Genomic DNA, 17,990 nt, shown 5'->3' on the forward strand with positions numbered 1-17,990 from the left:
ACTTCTTTGCTTAGTGGTGAGTTGCAGTGTCTGAGTGTGCAACGCATTGAGCCTTGTGTGGCATGTGTTGCAATGTGTGGGTCCATCTGCATGTATGGCAAGTGAATCCGAGGTGTGTTTGGATGTGTCACTCGAGTGATGGTGTAATGAAAGAATGTCTTTCATGAGACACTATTTTCACCTAGCATGTTGACAACCTTATACGTGTCGAGTACATGGCCATGCATGCGGATGTGCTTCTTTTGGCTCACTTCTTGTGTGTCTCTCATTCACAGGTATTTGCGCATGCTGTCTGCTGGTGGCATTGTTGTGCTCCTGCTATTCCTCATGAATACAGCAACGTGTGCTGAATCAGCGTAACATGCACGGACATGTTGAAAAATCGCCTTAGGGTAAGGGATGCAGCAAGGCTTTTTGGGTGTGCTATTTGTTTGGAATGTGTGTGCACTGCTCCTGTTCATGTTTGGTTACTTTGCATACATGTAGAATCACCATGGGGCACATGACATGGAGCTTGATTCACCTGAAGTGATAGTCACACTTGGTGACAGTCATCTGTAATGTGATTGTGATGAAGGCATCAATGTGTGTAACACTGCCCTCGGAAATATACGGGATGCACCGGGTTGACATAGTGTGGGACATCCCCATTAGAGGCTCAATGGTGAATAGCAGCCTCTCCGTGAGCAGCACGGGGTGTTTGCCTCAAACCCGTCACTTGTGTGCCAGTTCAATGTATTTCCTGCATCTGTGGTGCAAAGGGGGGTGCCAGTGTAGGTCCCACATGTTCATCCACATGACCTGTGCATCTGTTAATATAGATGCATTTGCCTTCCGGCAAACATGACTAATAAAGGTGTCCCTCAGCCTCCAAGGTGCCTCCTCTCTGTCAATACAGGTCTCTTGCCACTGTGCATGCGGCATGTCTGGCATAGTTATCACAGATTGTGCATATGAGTCTATGTGTAGAGTAGCAAGATGCAAGCTGTTTGTCAGGGATCATGATATGTATTGTGCATGATGTACATGGCTGTGTAGGTAGTTTGGCATCTCAGTCCCCACAACGGCCACTTTGCTGCATGTGCATCCATTGTCTGTGTGTGTGCCATGTTGAACCAGACACTCCTTCCTTATCATACACCTTTTGCAGTGGTCCTTTCTGACATGCTTGTGTTTGTGTGCAACTTGTGGCATGGTTTTCAGGACATGGCGCCTGCTGCTGCAGGCCCTGCAGCAAGGGCACACAGAGTTTCTATATTTGCCCTCACACACACGCCTCCAAGACGCACCCCCCTTCCTCCCTCCACCCATTCATTTTGGTGTAATCTGCATGCGTGTGACACAGTTGCGGTGGAAAAGGCTGGCCCGTCTGCACATGCTATGTGCACATTGCACGTGCCTCATGTCCTTGCATGTGCCACATCACGCTACACCATGATGTTGAGGCCACCCACCAAGCAATGTCCATCCAATACATCTGTTGCATGCACTCATCGCCCACACAACACCTTTGCATAATGATTGTGCAACTCCAACTGCCTACACAGCGCTGGCACGCCTTCCAGACCCTGTCACACCAACCAGGTCATGTCCCTCCTACTCCCCACCGGCTCTGTACCCCAACAAGGCCATGGGAGTGGTACTCCAGGCCTCTGCATGTAGTATGGTGTAGTTGTGGGACACATGGCACAGGTATCATATCTCAGCGTGTCAGTCTCCAATGTGTCCAGGATCCCCCTCTACACCATGACATGCGCACTGCATCTCATCATCATCTGGTGTCCCATTGCCAGCCAGGTGCTCCTCACCCTCCCCAAAGACGCAGTCCTTGCCAGTTCTCATATTGAATAATGTATGGTGTCCATTGGCAGATGCCTGAACATCGGCCACCTGATGCTGGACTTGTACACGACTGAGGTGTTCATCTGCGGATTGTCTCCTTACAGCTGGGTCAACTGCTTGTGTCCCACCCGCAAGGGCCCTGCACAGGCAGACAGTGTCCACGCACACGAGCTGGTGCGCATCATGGATTGCTTGCTCACATGTGCTATGCTGATCACCAGCATCTGTACCTCAGGCTTCAGCACACTCTGAATTATGCACAAGATCCACAGTTCGATCCACCTCAAGGCAAGACAGACCATCCCCTAGGTCAACTACAACATCCGTGTCTAATCCTACCCTGCACTCTACGGAGAAGTACGTTACAACTCCCATGATACTTGTCCACATCCAGGGTGCATCTGCTTCAACATCCGGCGACCCAGCCACATCACCGTCCAACAGAGATAGCTGCAATGGATCACTGTCAGCTGCAGGATGACCTTCACAATCCACGCCCACACTCAGGATGCAGGCCGCCACCACGACCCCAACACAACCTTGTGGCTCTGTCATCCCAGACCCCATTGTGCCATCTCCATGCATCCAACCTTGGCCTGGCCACCATTCTCCACATCCACCTGACTCCAGCATGCAGGACATAGTTCTCCCACCTGGCTACACATACCTGGGACTCCCACCCCAGGACACTCCACATGATCCCTGACCTCTGCGCATGACTGTTGCTCCTCGAAATAGGTCTGTCCGCACAGTTGTGCAGGCACCCCCTCAACTGGTTGGGCCCATCACGGGTGAGTATGGTGCGCCATGTCTGTATTGGATGATACATTGTTACCCATGTGTGTCCTGTGCCAGACTCAGACCCCAGGGTATGCATGGTTGGAGTTACTTCAAAACTCAGGCATGGTTTGACTTTCCAACACACACATGTTATGGAATAATGCAAAATGACGGCATCATCTCGTGATTTTTTTGCTTTTTATTAGTGGTGGGGTACGTGTTTGGGGGGATGTAAAGAGGTGCTCGCCGGGTGTCTGTAATCCAAAGTTCACAGGGTGTGTTGGGATCCTTGCCATTGGAAGTCATCAGAGTCCATGCCACAGTCTTTGTCAACATTGGTCAGACTGGAACCAGCAAGTCCATGTGGCAGAGAATGTCATTGTATGAGGTGCTGCTGTTGCGCCAGAGGGCCAGGTGCCAGGCCAGGTGACCTGGGAGATGGTGATGGTCCGCTGACTCTCACAGTCTTTTGCGTGGACGACCCACCTTCCTCCGGGGACCCTCAGAAGCAGGCCATGACGATGTCTGTGATGCTCCGTCGGACGAATCCTCCTCCTCCTGATCCCTCCCTGTGGCTGGTGCTGATCTTCACCTGGTGTCACAGGGAGGGCTGCCCATGTTTTCGGCAATCCGACGGAGTGAACGGTTCATGTCCGTTAGCACCGCCACGAGCTCAGCCTGTCTTTCTTGCCTCCATCCGTCCTTGGTGTTGCTGTTGACTGGCATATTGCTCGCAAAACAAGGGAGCCTAGGGGGTTAAAGGGTAGGTAGCCCCCCTCTCAAAGTCATGAAATACAACAAGACCTACCCCGTACACAAATTTATAAAAATTCTTATGTAGTGTACAGGTACTCAATGTCTGTAGTGCCTGCCTTACTCTCATTCACTGGTATATTTACCGCTTGTGTATAAAGAAGTTGTTGCCCACTGATCCCAAGTACTATCACTTGGTAGTGGCAACAACCCCGTGATATTTAGTGTTGAAGTGTTTCCCTGTCCAGTGGTGCTGTAAAAACCTGCTGGTACTCAGATCAAGTTCAAGGAAGGTGAAAGAGATCAAAAGATAAAAAAGGGTGTGATAGGACGACAGCGCCTCACGGAAGCAGCCCCAACGAGGTGTGTGTAGACGGGTACTCGCCTACTACCTCCTCTTGTCATCATCGGTCGCTGCCACCCAAACAGAAACAGTAAAGGTGGAAAAGAAATTTATAATGTGCGTCACTAAAACCCTCGTGATAGTCCTAATGACTAATGTCTACAGGGCAACCAATGTGTTGAAATGGTGTATACTAATCTACAAAAACAGGAAATGTCGACCCAAATTTGGTGAGTTGAGCCTGATCAGGACTCAAGTCACTCAAAAATAAAACCGAGCAGCACTACACTGGCTATACGGTGCTTTATTCTCAGCTGTGTCGCTGCTCATTAAAAACCGACATGTTTCGTTGCCATATTTACTTTACCGGCAACTTCATCAGGGTTGGGGTCGACTGGTCTCTCTGCCACGCTAGTGTGTACCAGCGATAACTTTCAGTCAGCACCTGGGGAAAACACAATAAAAACACATATACTCAGTATCTCACCCACCAGGTCACACCTGGTCTTACCGAGCGAATGCTCATCATCCAAAATAATGGTTGCACGATTGGCAGGGATATTTACCCTCAAAATGCTGTATGGCAGCATACCTGCACCTCCATTGTGTAAGTGTCTGGGGTATTTTGCACCAACCCTTTGGCTGTTCCAATCAGAACTGCGGAACTTCGTTTCTGAAAAGTGCACACATCAAAGAAATACATGTATCGTAATCGGTGGAATAGCATGCTTTAAGAAATGGTATAAGAACTGTTTAGGCTCCTCTATTTGAATGTCATGCCAGAGTTCTTTAGCTATATCCAGGTATTGCCATGATGACTCGATTGCAATTCGACATTCACCATTAAATGCCTTGACGCTGGAGTATGTTTCCTAAGCGGTTACACCTAAGTACCAACTTGCGCTGTCTAGCTTGTTTAACATGGTTGCCTGCTTTTTTACAAAAAACCATGTAGGCATACTATTACGCGGACAGTACAACGTGTGCTTGTTAAGCCTGTGTAAACATCCTGCCGTGCCCCCTCCTCGTGGAGAACGCGTCCTGCCCTCGTTATCCAACATGGAAAAGAGCGCACCGCCTTGCTTAGCCCGGGAAACCGGGTCTTACCTCGTCAGTCTGAGCATCGGTGCTGGCCTCACTCTCGATCACTGGGAGGTGGCCCGCTTCCTGCTTAAATGTGAAAATCGCGCGGGAGCCGCGCTTGTACGTTGGGTGGTTAAAGGTACTGCGCATGTGCAAAAGAGTTCTTGAAGGGGTGTGCGGCCATCTTGGTTAAACCGCTACTACCGAGTGCACTGTGGTGGTTGTATGCCTGATTCTTTAACATATTGGTGTCAGCTCTTAACTCAACGGGCAGGATGCGATGTACCAACCGCCTCCCTGCTTAAGTGGTGTTCAATATAAGCGGTCGGGGTGTTTATGCATCTAGCCCAATCTGTTCATAACTACTCTTCGCCGGGCTGTCTAAAAGGGCGGTAATGATAGTGGTGAAATCCTACATTTTAAACAGGCCCCCGTCCGAGTGTATATAAGTGTAAGTAAGTGTATGCCTGACCCTGCTAGGTTCTTAGACAATAATAATAGGTTGATTACTACACCTAGAGATCTGTAACCCCGGGATACAGTTATTTTTATATTTATATATTTACAGTGGTCAGGTTATACTACCACCTTATTCCACTCAATAAGGTCATTGAGTCCCTGTTGGTCTACCTTCTCCTGGTAAATCCAACGGGCCTCTTTGGTCGAAAGCCTGGCTTCCATGTTGTAGGGATAGCCCCTAACACGTTCAAGGACTACCCATTTGACATCTCTGGGGTTATGTCCAATTGTCAAGAAGTGTTGAGTGGCGTAGGTTCAGCTAGGGAAGAATGGGAAAAACTGTCCAACATTAAAAAACGACAAATCAGGATAGCCCTACATGGCGCCCTCATGACAGAATACCTCAGAGCAGGGGCAGCACCAGCCAGTCTACTAGTCCGCATCGAGCCTAGGATTTTCCTGGAGGACAAGCGGTTCCGAGTAGACTGGAGCTATATAGCCAACAAGTGTACCCGCGACTGGTTGGTATTAATTATAAATACCGCCGAAAGGCTGAGCGAGGAGCTCCTCAAAGAAATCTTAGATCTGGAAACAGCTCTTAAAGCCGATACCACCATAAAAGATCTTAAGGAGCAATTTACAATCATCCAGAATGATGTGGCGGAATATCAGATCTATATGGTGAACCAAAAGATCAAGGGACTCAAAAGGAACCTTGAAAGGTTCAGCCACGAGTGGGCATTCCCGTATGTCGAGGACAGCCATTACCAGCAACCGCAAGAACCACCAACCTACACACGAGGGCCTAGGGGGGGAGGCAGACGCCAAGGTAGACGCACGTTCAATAACTGGACGTTTGACAACACGAGCAGTGAGGATGATGATCCCATTGAGCAACCCTCCACCTCAGGTTCCATTCCAGGCGCCAATCAAAGAGTGAGGTTCAACACCACTGACAGGTCTAATGAAGATCTAGGGGTCCTATTGAGGAATTTAACAGCGCCCCCCGGACCAGAGAGGTACCAGCCACAGGGGCAGAGGCAGAGGCAGAGGCCGCCACAACAACAACGTACAGTGGCAGAACTCCTCACCCAGGATCACACGCAGCAGAGGCAGAACACCGCTCTAACAACAAAAAAGGAAAACAACATTGTGGTCAATCTGTCATCACACGTACTAACTATTGATGAACAGAGGGTTTTAAACAAGGGTTTGGGATATGTCCCAACACCTAAGCACGATAGTTTCAAATTGAGGAGTGAACTTCATGGCTTGATGAGGAAAATAAAACTCACAAAATTCTTTGAGGGAAAGGAAGCAGAAGCTCCATCGGTCTTCTCCACTAATCTCAGACGCCCTTCTCGATTCTGTCCCCCTATGCACTCTATTGGCCCTGAGGTTATGGTTTTCGAACAAAAGGTGATACAGGACATCACCGTCCTTGAGGAACAGCAACATAGCTACAACCGCAGCAATATGACACATGCTGACTGGTTAGCTGTACAATCTCTGCAGCAGAACGATACCATCACCATCAAACCTGCAGATAAGGGCGGGGCAGTGGTAGTGCTCAACACAACTGATTATGAAGCCGAGGTGTCCAGGCTTTTGGGTGCTCGCCAAAATTACCAACCATTGATGAGTGATCCAACCAAGACCCTCCAAGCGACTATCCACACTATGGTCGCAGAGGCCAAAGAAAAGAAATGGCTGACGGCTAAGGAGGCTGATTTTCTTATCAACGATAAGCCACGGGTCCCGGCTTTCTACATTGTCCCGAAGATTCATAAAGCACAAAGGCCCCCTCCTGGGCGGCCGATAGTCTCGGGTATTCAATCTACACTGGAACCATTGTCCCAATATGCTGATTTTTTCCTGAGGGAATGTGTGATCACGCAGCCCTCCTACGTCCAGGACACCACCGACGTATTGAGGATCCTCCAAGACATCGATTATGATCCGCAGCATCAATTTTTGGTGACAATTGATATAGAATCATTATACACGAGTATTCCCCAGGCAGCCACGCTGGTGGCGGCAGCTCGGGCCCTGGAATCGTGTGAATGGTTCTACGATGTCCCACAATCATTCGTGCTCCAGTGTGTTGAATTGGCCCTCACAAGGAACTTCTTTGCTTATAAAAACCAGCTATATTTGCAAGTGTCCGGGACATCTATGGGAGCTACATTTGCTCCCAGTCTAGCGTGCATCTATGTGGGGCAATTTGAAGCTGGATACGTCCTACACCATGAGAACCCCTTCCAGAAGAATATTGCCCTCTGGAAGCGATACATAGACGACGTTCTATGTATATGGACGGGACCGAGGACTGACTTGGAAGATTTCCTTGTATGGCTTAATAATTTGGATGATTGTCTGAAATTCACCTGGACCATCAGCGACACCACAGCCACATACTTGGATTTGGACATCAGGGCTGAAAACTACAAGTTGGTCACCAACGTTCATCATAAACCAACCGACAAGAATTCCCTATTGCATTACAGGTCGCATCACCCCAGAGCTCTAAGAGACAACTTACCTGTGGGACAGTTCTTGCGTTACCGCAGGAACTGTTCTTCCACAGAGGAATTCATTACACAAGCCCAAGTCCTATCCAACAAGTTGGAGGAGAGAGCATATCCCACGAAGATTATCAAACAAGCACGTAAACGAGCCATGAACACTCCGAGAGCTGCTTTATTAGAAAGAACGCCCAAAATCAAGAGCGATTGCATCCCGGTGGTCACTACGTTTGGCCCCTTGTCTACCAAAATCAGACAAGTCATTAGAAAACATTGGCCTTTACTAAACACTCCATCCATGACGATGCCACACCCGCGATTCGCCTTTAAGCGGTCCACTAGTTTGCGTGACCGGTTGGTGCACTCGCGACCCCAGCCGAAGGCCACGGACACCAGCATTCCACCAGGGCATTACCAATGTGGTGGGTGCTCAGTGTGTGAGCTCACTACCGTTACCAAGAATGTCTCTTTGAGTAATGGGAAGATCTGGTATCTGAATGCATTTAGCAATTGCAACACCCAAAATGTCATCTACAGGTTAACATGCCCCTGTGGCATGCACTACATTGGTCTTACCACCCGAAAGGTGAAAATCAGAATACAGGAACACCTCAGCACCATCAGGGCAGGCAAATTGACCACCAAGCTGGTACAACACTTCTTGACAATTGGACATAACCCCAGAGATGTCAAATGGGTAGTCCTTGAACGTGTTAGGGGCGATCCCTACAACATGGAAGCCAGGCTTTCGACCAAAGAGGCCCGTTGGATTTACCAGGAGAAGGTAGACCAACAGGGACTCAATGACCTTATTGAGTGGAATAAGGTGGTAGTATAACCTGACCACTGTAAATATATAAATATAAAAATAACTGTATCCCGGGGTTACAGATCTCTAGGTGTAGTAATCAACCTATTATTATTGTCTAAGAACCTAGCAGGGTCAGGCATACACTTACTTACACTTATATACACTCGGACGGGGGCCTGTTTAAAATGTAGGATTTCACCACTATCATTACCGCCCTTTTAGACAGCCCGGCGAAGAGTAGTTATGAACAGATTGGGCTAGATGCATAAACACCCCGACCGCTTATATTGAACACCACTTAAGCAGGGAGGAGGTTGGTACATCGCATCCTGCCCGTTGAGTTAAGAGCTGACACCAATATGTTAAAGAATCAGGCATACAACCACCACAGTGCACTCGGTAGTAGCGGTTTAACCAAGATGGCCGCACACCCCTTCAAGAACTCTTTTGCACATGCGCAGTACCTTTAACCACCCAACGTACAAGCGCGGCTCCCGCGCGATTTTCACATTTAAGCAGGAAGCGGGCCACCTCCCAGTGATCGAGAGTGAGGCCAGCACCGATGCTCAGACTGACGAGGTAAGACCCGGTTTCCCGGGCTAAGCAAGGCGGTGCGCTCTTTTCCATGTTGGATAACGAGGGCAGGACGCGTTCTCCACGAGGAGGGGGCACGGCAGGATGTTTACACAGGCTTAACAAGCACACGTTGTACTGTCCGCGTAATAGTATGCCTACATGGTTTTTGGTAAAAAAGCAGGCAACCATGTTAAACAAGCTAGACAGCGCAAGTTGGTACTTAGGTGTAACCGCTTAGGAAACATACTCCAGCGTCAAGGCATTTAATGGTGAATGTCGAATTGCAATCGAGTCATCATGGCAATACCTGGATATAGCTAAAGAACTCTGGCATGACATTCAAATAGAGGAGCCTAAACAGTTCTTATACCATTTCTTAAAGCATGCTATTCCACCGATTATGATACATGTATTTCTTTGATGTGTGCACTTTTCAGAAACGAAGTTCCGCAGTTCTGATTGAAACAGCCAAAGGGTTGGTGCAAAATACCCCAGACACTTACACAATGGAGGTGCAGGTATGCTGCCACACAGCATTTTGAGGGTAAATATCCCTGCCAATCGTGCAACCATTATTTTGGATGATGAGCATTCGCTCGGTAAGACCAGGTGTGACCTGGTGGGTGAGATACTGAGTATATGTGTTTTTATTGTGTTTTCCCCAGGTGCTGACTGAAAGTTATCGCTGGTACACACTAGCGTGGCAGAGAGACCAGTCGACCCCAACCCTGATGAAGTTGCCGGTAAAGTAAATATGGCAACGAAACATGTCGGTTTTTAATGAGCAGCGACACAGCTGAGAATAAAGCACCGTATAGCCAGTGTAGTGCTGCTCGGTTTTATTTTTGAGTGACTTGAGTCCTTATCAGGCTCAACTCACCAAATTTGGGTCGACATTTCCTGTTTTTGTAGATTAGTATACACCATTTCAACACATTGGTTGCCCTGTAGACATTAGTCATTAGGACTATCACGAGGGTTTTAGTGACGCACATTATAAATTTATTTTCCACCTTTACTGTTTCTGTTTGGGCGGCAGCGACCGATGATGACAAGAGGAGGTAGTAGGCGAGTACCCGTCTACACACACCTCGTTGGGGCTGCTTCCGTGAGACGCTGTCGTCCTATCACACCCTTTTTTATCTTTTGATCTCTTTCACCTTCCTTGAACTTGATCTGAGTACCAGCAGGTTTTTACAGCACCACTGGACAGGGAAACACTTCAACACTAAATATCACGGGGTTGTTGCCACTACCAAGTGATAGTACTTGGGATCAGTGGGCAACAACTTCTTTATACACAAGCGGTAAATATACCAGTGAATGAGAGTAAGGCAGGCACTACAGACATTGAGTACCTGTACACTACATAAGAATTTTTATAAATTTGTGTACGGGGTAGGTCTTGTTGTATTTCATGGCATATTGCTCGGCCTGCATGTTCTTAATCTCATTGAGGGTGTCCACTACCTGGCTGATGCCCCTGGTGTCACGCCGGTATGTGTCCAGGATCTTGCGGACGTGTGACATAACGGGTTCCTCAGCTGTCTGGTCAGGTTCGCGCCTCCGCCGTCCTCCACTCCCACCACCACTGCCCACTTGAGCCTGGCCTGCCATTGTGTATGTATGAAGAACAAGGGAACCCCTCACGAATGTGACCTGGGGTAGATAGATAGTTCAAAAAACAATGGTCTGGGGAGGTCAGAGATCCTCAAGTACCGGGGCTACAGTTATTGATTTAAGAAAAATTCAATTGTAGTTGGGGAAATATAGAAATCAATTAGATCCAAAATAAGAAAAATATACAAGGGCACAGGCAAGTAGAGGAAGACATCACATTTTATTATACATCATAAAATGGAGGCGCTTCCGTTTCTACCATTATTGCATTTAGAAAGTATATAATTTGTATATACAGTGCTCACACAAACACAAGTGAGGGTGCGTGAAGTGAAGTGCTTAGTGACAATAAAAACATTTCATCGCATTGAAAACAGGTCAAAAGAACCCAATCAGTTTAAACAATGTTTAGGGAACTTTGAATTTGTAGTCGGCGGCGTTTCGATCTTAGTGAATTAAGATCATCATCAGGACAATGAAAATGCGAGCACATGAGATCTAAATGGGGGAAAAACAATCAATTACTACTGTGTCCAAGATTTAAAATACCACAATGTCCTGCGTTGTAGTGATAGCGCAATGAAGGCGTGAGGGTAAATTGAAGGAAACATCAGGCAAAATTTGTGATGTTGTGGGTACTGGGTGAGGGCAGAGCAGAACGATCATGCTATTCAGAGGATGGTGATTGTACAGCCATTATAGTTCGTGAGGTATTGATGTAATCAATACCAGTGGCGCGGATTTAGGTGCAGGTGGCAATAAAAAACCGAGAGAGTAGTATCGCCATGCAACCGACATGCAACCGCTAAGGGGCGCAAGAAGGGGAATTGTGGTCAGAACGAATGGGAAGGTGCGGCAGTGGTGTGGCGGTCCTCATTGAGGAAGAATTGAGGTCGTGCCAGGCTAAATCAAGGAACGTCATGCACAGGATAAAGGATCTCGTAGGGAAGTAAACTTACTACATGAATTTGTGGTAACGGCAATAAAGGCCTTCAGGGTGGGTCGAGTATCCCAGAATATTAAAAAAAAACGCCCGTGTTGATCGGGGCACGAAAGGAATTTAACCGTCCCAAGACGCTGGAAACGAGAGCCAGGGAAGGAGGAAGGGAAATAAGGTGAATATATTAAAGTGGGTAGGGCGAGTTACTATAGGGGCGGCGAGAATGGTGAGACTTACTTGTATGGACAAGGTTTTACGAGAAACAAGATCAATGGAAAAACACCGCTGGTAGTCCGTGTTCTGCGGCGTATGTCTGACTCAAGGGAATTGATTAACCCGGGAGTTGCTGCAAGCAAGAGAAGGGGAATGTGCAGTCAATAATCTACTAGGAGGGTAGGGAGAGACCTCAGGAGACAGCGTGAGGGATAAAACTTACTTGGCAGGATGATGAATCGGCAGTGAATGAATCACATCAGGGGCACGCTGGCAACAGTCCGGAGCGTGCTGTGTGTGCGTTAGTCAATGGTAGATAAGGACGCTACAGGGGTGAAAGCGCATGCGTGGAGCGGCGCATGTGTGGACCGAGTGTGGTCATGCCGCGAGGGCGGAGTATAAGGGCAGCCATGTTGGGTGAGGAATGGTGCGCGCAAACGCAGGTAAAGAGAAGGCATTGCAGTTATATTCAGGGGTAAACATAAAGCAATTTTGTACCGGTATGTACAGAAAATTATTTTAACAATAATTACTGTAAATTATGTTTAAGACACAGTTATCTGTTATACCCATAATGCATACAGAGGACATAACCAGCGTTTTAAAGCTGGGGAAAGGAACTGTCAGGCGAATGGAGGCAGAGTAACCTTAAAAATTAAAACTTAAAGAATTACAAAATCATGTTCCACTCGTCAATGGTATTGAGGCCATGTTCGATTGAGCGACAGTTAAACATCCATTTGCATTCCAGTCTGTTTAGAATGAGATTCTGGTCTCCACCTCTGCTGTTTGGGTGGAGCATGTCGATCACTAGCCATTGTAGATCATTTTCAGTATGTCCTTTTTCAATGTAGTGGTTCACCAAAGGGGCTGTAGTAACCCGGCAGCGTATTCTGCTCCTGTGTTGTCCAATTCTGCCTTTGATTTTTTGCGTTGTCTGGCCAATGTATTTCAGGTTGCAGGGGCATTGAATACAGTAAATTACATTTACGGAATTACAATTGGAAAAGAAATTCAGGTCATGCATGCTAGTAGCGTATGGAAAAACCTTGGTGTTAGTTGTGAAAGGGCATGCAGCACAGTAACCACATTTAAAATGGCCAACAACAGGAGGTAATCCAAAAAGTGAGTGGATGCCACTGTTTTTGGATATGGGTCTTTGTGCCCTAACTAGATGATCTTTGATATTGCTGGCCCTCCTGAAAGCAAAACGTGGGGCTTCCTTAGTGATGTTTATGGATGTCAGGAGTGGCCAGTGTTTTTTAACTACTTTAGTTATGCTGTTTGTAGCGGGGCAAAAAGTAGTTACACAGGTGATGCGTGATAGGGATTTTTTTGGTTTGGGTTCCAGGAGTATCTCCCTATGAGAATACCACGCTCTCTTCATGGATCTTTTAACTAGGCATCTGCCATTGTGGGCACATCGGCTCACCGGGACCCCTGAGTGATGGCATTTGCGGGGTCGCCTGCCTCCTCCTGTGCGCCCGGAGTACCTTGTCCCTCCTGGTCAGACTGGCTGCGTTGTTGTGTGCGAGCAGGGCTCCTGTGTGTATCCTGGGATGTGACAGGAATGGGGGTGGTGGTTGGCACAGTTGTACCTGACGCAGATGCTGGAGGTTCTTGGGCACCAGAGGTGCCAGGTTGGTCGGGGTCATCCACGGGGTGGTGAGAGTCGTCGCTGCCGGTGGGATCATCGTCATCGTCATGCCGAGCCTGGTCCTGTGACTCTTCCCCCCCAGTGTTGGGGGGAGATCGACGACGTTGCCCTGTGTGTGAGAGAGAGACAATGTTAATGGTGTTTCATGCGACATCCATGTTTCATACATATTCAAGTTGGCACAGTTCCTCTGGGTAGTTGGATATGTCTAGCATTCCTCTCACAGTGCACTTGTGTATGGGTATGTTGCGAGGGAAAGATTGATATGTACTCCTGGTTATTTGGCCTGTCTAATGAGTGTTGGGATGCTTATTTGGCTATGGATTGGTCTTGTTGTGTCACATATCCATTGTGGGAGTGCCAATTTGCGTTGGCTGCCCCGGGGGTGTGTGCTTGTGTGAGGTGGGGGGGGGGGGGAGGTGTGACCGGGCATGCTGTTGGGTGTGGTGTGATTTGTCATTGGGTCTACCAGGTGATGTGTCTATCCCCTCATGGTGCATGCTGGCATGACAGTGAATGTGAGTTCCTGTGGTAGGTAGGTGGCATGTGGAGTGGGTGTTTGAGTGTACAGTGGTCACAGGATTGCCTTGTGCTGTCTACAGCAGGGCCAAGTGTCATCTACCTTGTCTGTACTTGGCAAGTCCCTGTGCATTGTGCATGGTGCATGGGTATGTCCCTTGGCCACAGCTTTCAACCCTTTTCCTATGTGTGACACACTCTTTGTTGTTGCATTATTTGTGAATGCAGTGAGCAGTGTAGCGAGCGTGCGTAGCGAGCGATGCAGAACAGGCTTACGTGTTGCACTGTACGTAGCCAAATGGTGCTTTTTCATTTCTATTGGAGAATGCAGGTAGGTAACTTATGCATTTGTGACTGGGTTCTAACAAACACAGTGTGTAGGTATACTGGGTGTAGGGTTAGGTTTGTGCCTGCAGCAAGGATCTACTCGTGCACAGTTTGACACATGGCCCTGTGATTTCCAAACGTAAAAGGGGTGTTTCACGCACTGCCAGACCTTGTCAACATGCACACAGTCCACCTGCTGACGAGCGGACATGGCCACACCACCCAAGGGTGATTTTGTCACCCTCTGTCTCCCTCTCTCCCTCCCTCTGTCACCCTCCTCCCTCTGTCTGTCTCCCTCTGTCTCCCTCCCTCCCTCTGTCACCCTCCTCCCTCTGTCTGTCTCCCTCTGTCGCCCTCGCTCCCTCTCCCTCCGTCTGTCTGTCACCCTCTGTCACCTCAGCCCAGCTTCCTGGGCACACACACTTTGCAGGTCTTTCAAAGGCCATTGGCTTGTTCATGTGGCTTTGTTTAGTATCTCCCGGCCCCCATTGGGCAGAGTGTCTCTGAGTCTGGCGCTGCTGCGGCGGTGTGTGCTGACACTCTTTCACAGTGATGCCTCTTCATTAGCTGCTGTTATGTGCAAATTGGGCCTTCATTCCCATGTCATCCTGCGACGCGGCCACCATGTGCAGGCGACACTGTACAGTACCGGGACACACTGTTTGTATAGCTCTGCCCTAGGCCATATGGGCTGAGGGCATTGGTGTCTGCTTCAGAGTTGCACAATGTATTTTTGGAGGCCCACCCTCCCGGCATCACGTACATCCTGTCTTGTGTTGGTGTTTTGTGTGGCCTGTGACTTGGCATGGCCTTGCTTGGTGCATGGGGCATGGAGCCGCTAGTGGCATCTGCATGTTTTTGGAGTGTGGTTGTGTCCGGTGATGGCTTTGGGGTAGTTGCGTGCATTATTGGGAGTTGGGTTGGTGATGCGGTTCCCCCCATGTGAGGTGAGTTGTTTGTGTACTCACCAGGCTCGGCGACTCCTACTACTCCGTGTACTCCCACCGGCGGCAGCGTGTGCATCACCTTCTCCTCCCAGGGATGGTAGTGTACCGGTCTGCGGGGCGGGCCACCTCCAATGATGTTCCCCTGGTTATATTCATCTGTCATTTTGCGGCGGACCGTCCTCCGCAGATCGTACCACCTGGCTTGGCATTCATGCCTGGTCCTTCTGATGGGCGCAACAGCATTCACCCTCTCGACGATCCTCTGCCACATGGCTGATTTTGCTGCTACGCTGGTCTGTCTGACCAATGTTCCAAAGAGCTGTGGCTCGACTCTGATGATTTCGTTGACAAGGATCTCCAGCTCCGCTGTTGTGAACTTTGGATTCTTGTCTGTGGGCATGGTGTAGGGTGTGGGTGTGGATGGTTGCGGTTGTGGGTGTGTGGTTGTGAAGGTGTGTGTGTGAATGTGATGAGGGGGTGTTTGTGAAGGTGGTTGTGTGAAGGTGTGCAAGTGTAAGGTGTAGTCAAGGTTCAAGGATGGTGCTGTGGGTTGTCTGTGGGGTCTGGCAGCAGTGGGTCTGTTGCAAAGGCTCATGGTTTGTGTGTGTGGGCCCTTTTTATTGGTCCATTTGTGGGTGTGGCTGTGTTTGAACTTTGGGTGGGTGTGTTATAAGGAGTGGTTGTGTTTTGGGCCTCTGTTTACCTGTTTGGCTGTTGCAGGTCAGTGTATTGGATGTATTTTGGCTTGTTGGATGTGTTTTGTGGTGTTTTACGATTCGAATAGACTCTCCTTGTGGTGTTTTGCAGTGTCCTGGTTCAGTACTTGTGTTTTTCGCGTCTGTAAGGTGCGTACATCGGCCATGTTGTTGTACAGTGCTCACATTTGCTATGGCTTGGTACGACTCGTACATGCGCAATGCTGGGTGAGGGTGCTGGTGTAGGGGCCTGGGGTAGGGTGCGTACAGGCACGGGCAGGGTGTAGGGGCCTGGGGGTACATGCCGTACATATGGGAAACAAGGGTACGGCGCGTACATCCGGGGGGGGGGGTACGGCGCGTACATACGGGGTGCTGGGGGGAAGGTGCGTAACCCCGCCCCCGTATGGACGGTGCATACCCCCACCCCGTAGGTATGGTGCGTACCCCCACCCCATAGGTATGGAGCGTACCCCCATCCCCGTATGGACGGTGCATACCCCCACCCCGTAGGTGTGGAGCGTACCTCCACCCCCGTAGGTACAGTGCAGACCCCCACCCCGTAGGTATGGAGCGTACCCCCACCCCCCCGTATGGACGGTGCGTACCCCCACCCCATAGGTGTGGAGCGTACCCCCACCCCCGTATGGACGGTGCGTGCCCCCACCCCGTAGGTACGGTGCGTACCCCCACCCCGTAGGTATGGAGCGTACCCCCACCCCCGTCTGGATGTGCGTACCCCCACCCTGTAGGTGTGGAGCGTACCCCCACCCCATAGATACGGTGCGGACCCCCACCCCGTAGGTATGGAGCGTACCCCCACCCCCCCGTATGGACGGTGCGTACCCCCACCCCGTAGGTGTGGAGCGTACCCCCACCCCGTAGGTACGGTGCGGACCCCCAGCGCTATGCGGTGGGGGTCCGCACCGTACATACGGGGTGGGGGTACGCTCCGTACCTACGGGGTGGGGTGGGGGTTCGCTCTGTACCTACGGGGGTGTGGGTACGCTCCGTACCTACACGGGGTGGGGGTACGCTCCGTACCTATGGGGTGGGGTGGGGGTACGCTCCGTACCTACAGGGGTGTGGGTACGCTCCGTACCTACACGGGGTGGGGGTACGCTCCGTACCTACGGGGTGGGGGTACGCTACGTGCCTACGGGTGTGGGGTGGGGGTATGGTGCGGACATGGGGGGGCATGGGGGTATGGTGTGGACATGGGGGGGTGGGCTTGGGGGGTGTTCGGCGCATATGCGGGCACATGTTTGGACGTCTCCATGGTTGCTATGGGAGTTCGCTCCGTATGGTATTTTTTCCATACGGTTGTGCATTCGGACGGACATGAAGGATCGTACTTGCGCGCTCGGACTTCAGTTTCCCGATTCGTACGTAAAACCGTCCGGGGACGTGTCGGACACTTTTTCCGACCCGAGGACGTGTTGGGGAATTTTCCCAATGCGATTCGTATGGATTTTTTAACATACGAATCGTACTTGCCAGTTTGTACGGGACTTGTACGATTCGTACGGAAAAAAATCCGGATACGAGTCGTGCGGGGAATATTGTTAACGGATCGGAATCGGCACCTGAGTAGGGAGATAGTCTATATGAGGCATGCAGTTCTGGGGGTCGGCTATTTCGGCGTGACGCCAGTCAGCCAGATGGTGGCCATCCTCCACCGCAGCGTGGAGAGCCGCCAAATAATGTGTTGATACTTGGTATGTGTATTTCTTGTAAAACTCACAAGGAAACCCGTTTGGGCGTGGTGCTTTACCTGAGCGCATATCAGCAAGGGCACTCTGAACCTCCTCAGTCGTAATTGGGGCATCCAGGTCGTTGCGCACAAGTCTGACAGGGACCTCGGGGCAGATCGGCCAAGAACCGGTCAATGGTGGCCGCA

At 49.8% G+C, this 17,990-nt stretch overlaps 1 protein-coding gene across 1 annotated transcript in view; it reads left to right on the forward strand.

Annotated features, from left to right (window-relative positions):
• The window catches only part of LOC146869633 (putative E3 ubiquitin-protein ligase MARCHF10), a 461,326-nt gene that overhangs the window by 334,128 nt on the left and 109,208 nt on the right, over nt 1-17,990 (forward strand). The gene's annotated exons all lie outside the window — the stretch shown is intronic.

This window comes from Triturus cristatus, chromosome 1_1 (assembly GCF_964204655.1).
Source record: "Triturus cristatus chromosome 1_1, aTriCri1.1, whole genome shotgun sequence".
Taxonomy (NCBI): Eukaryota; Metazoa; Chordata; class Amphibia; order Caudata; family Salamandridae; genus Triturus; species Triturus cristatus.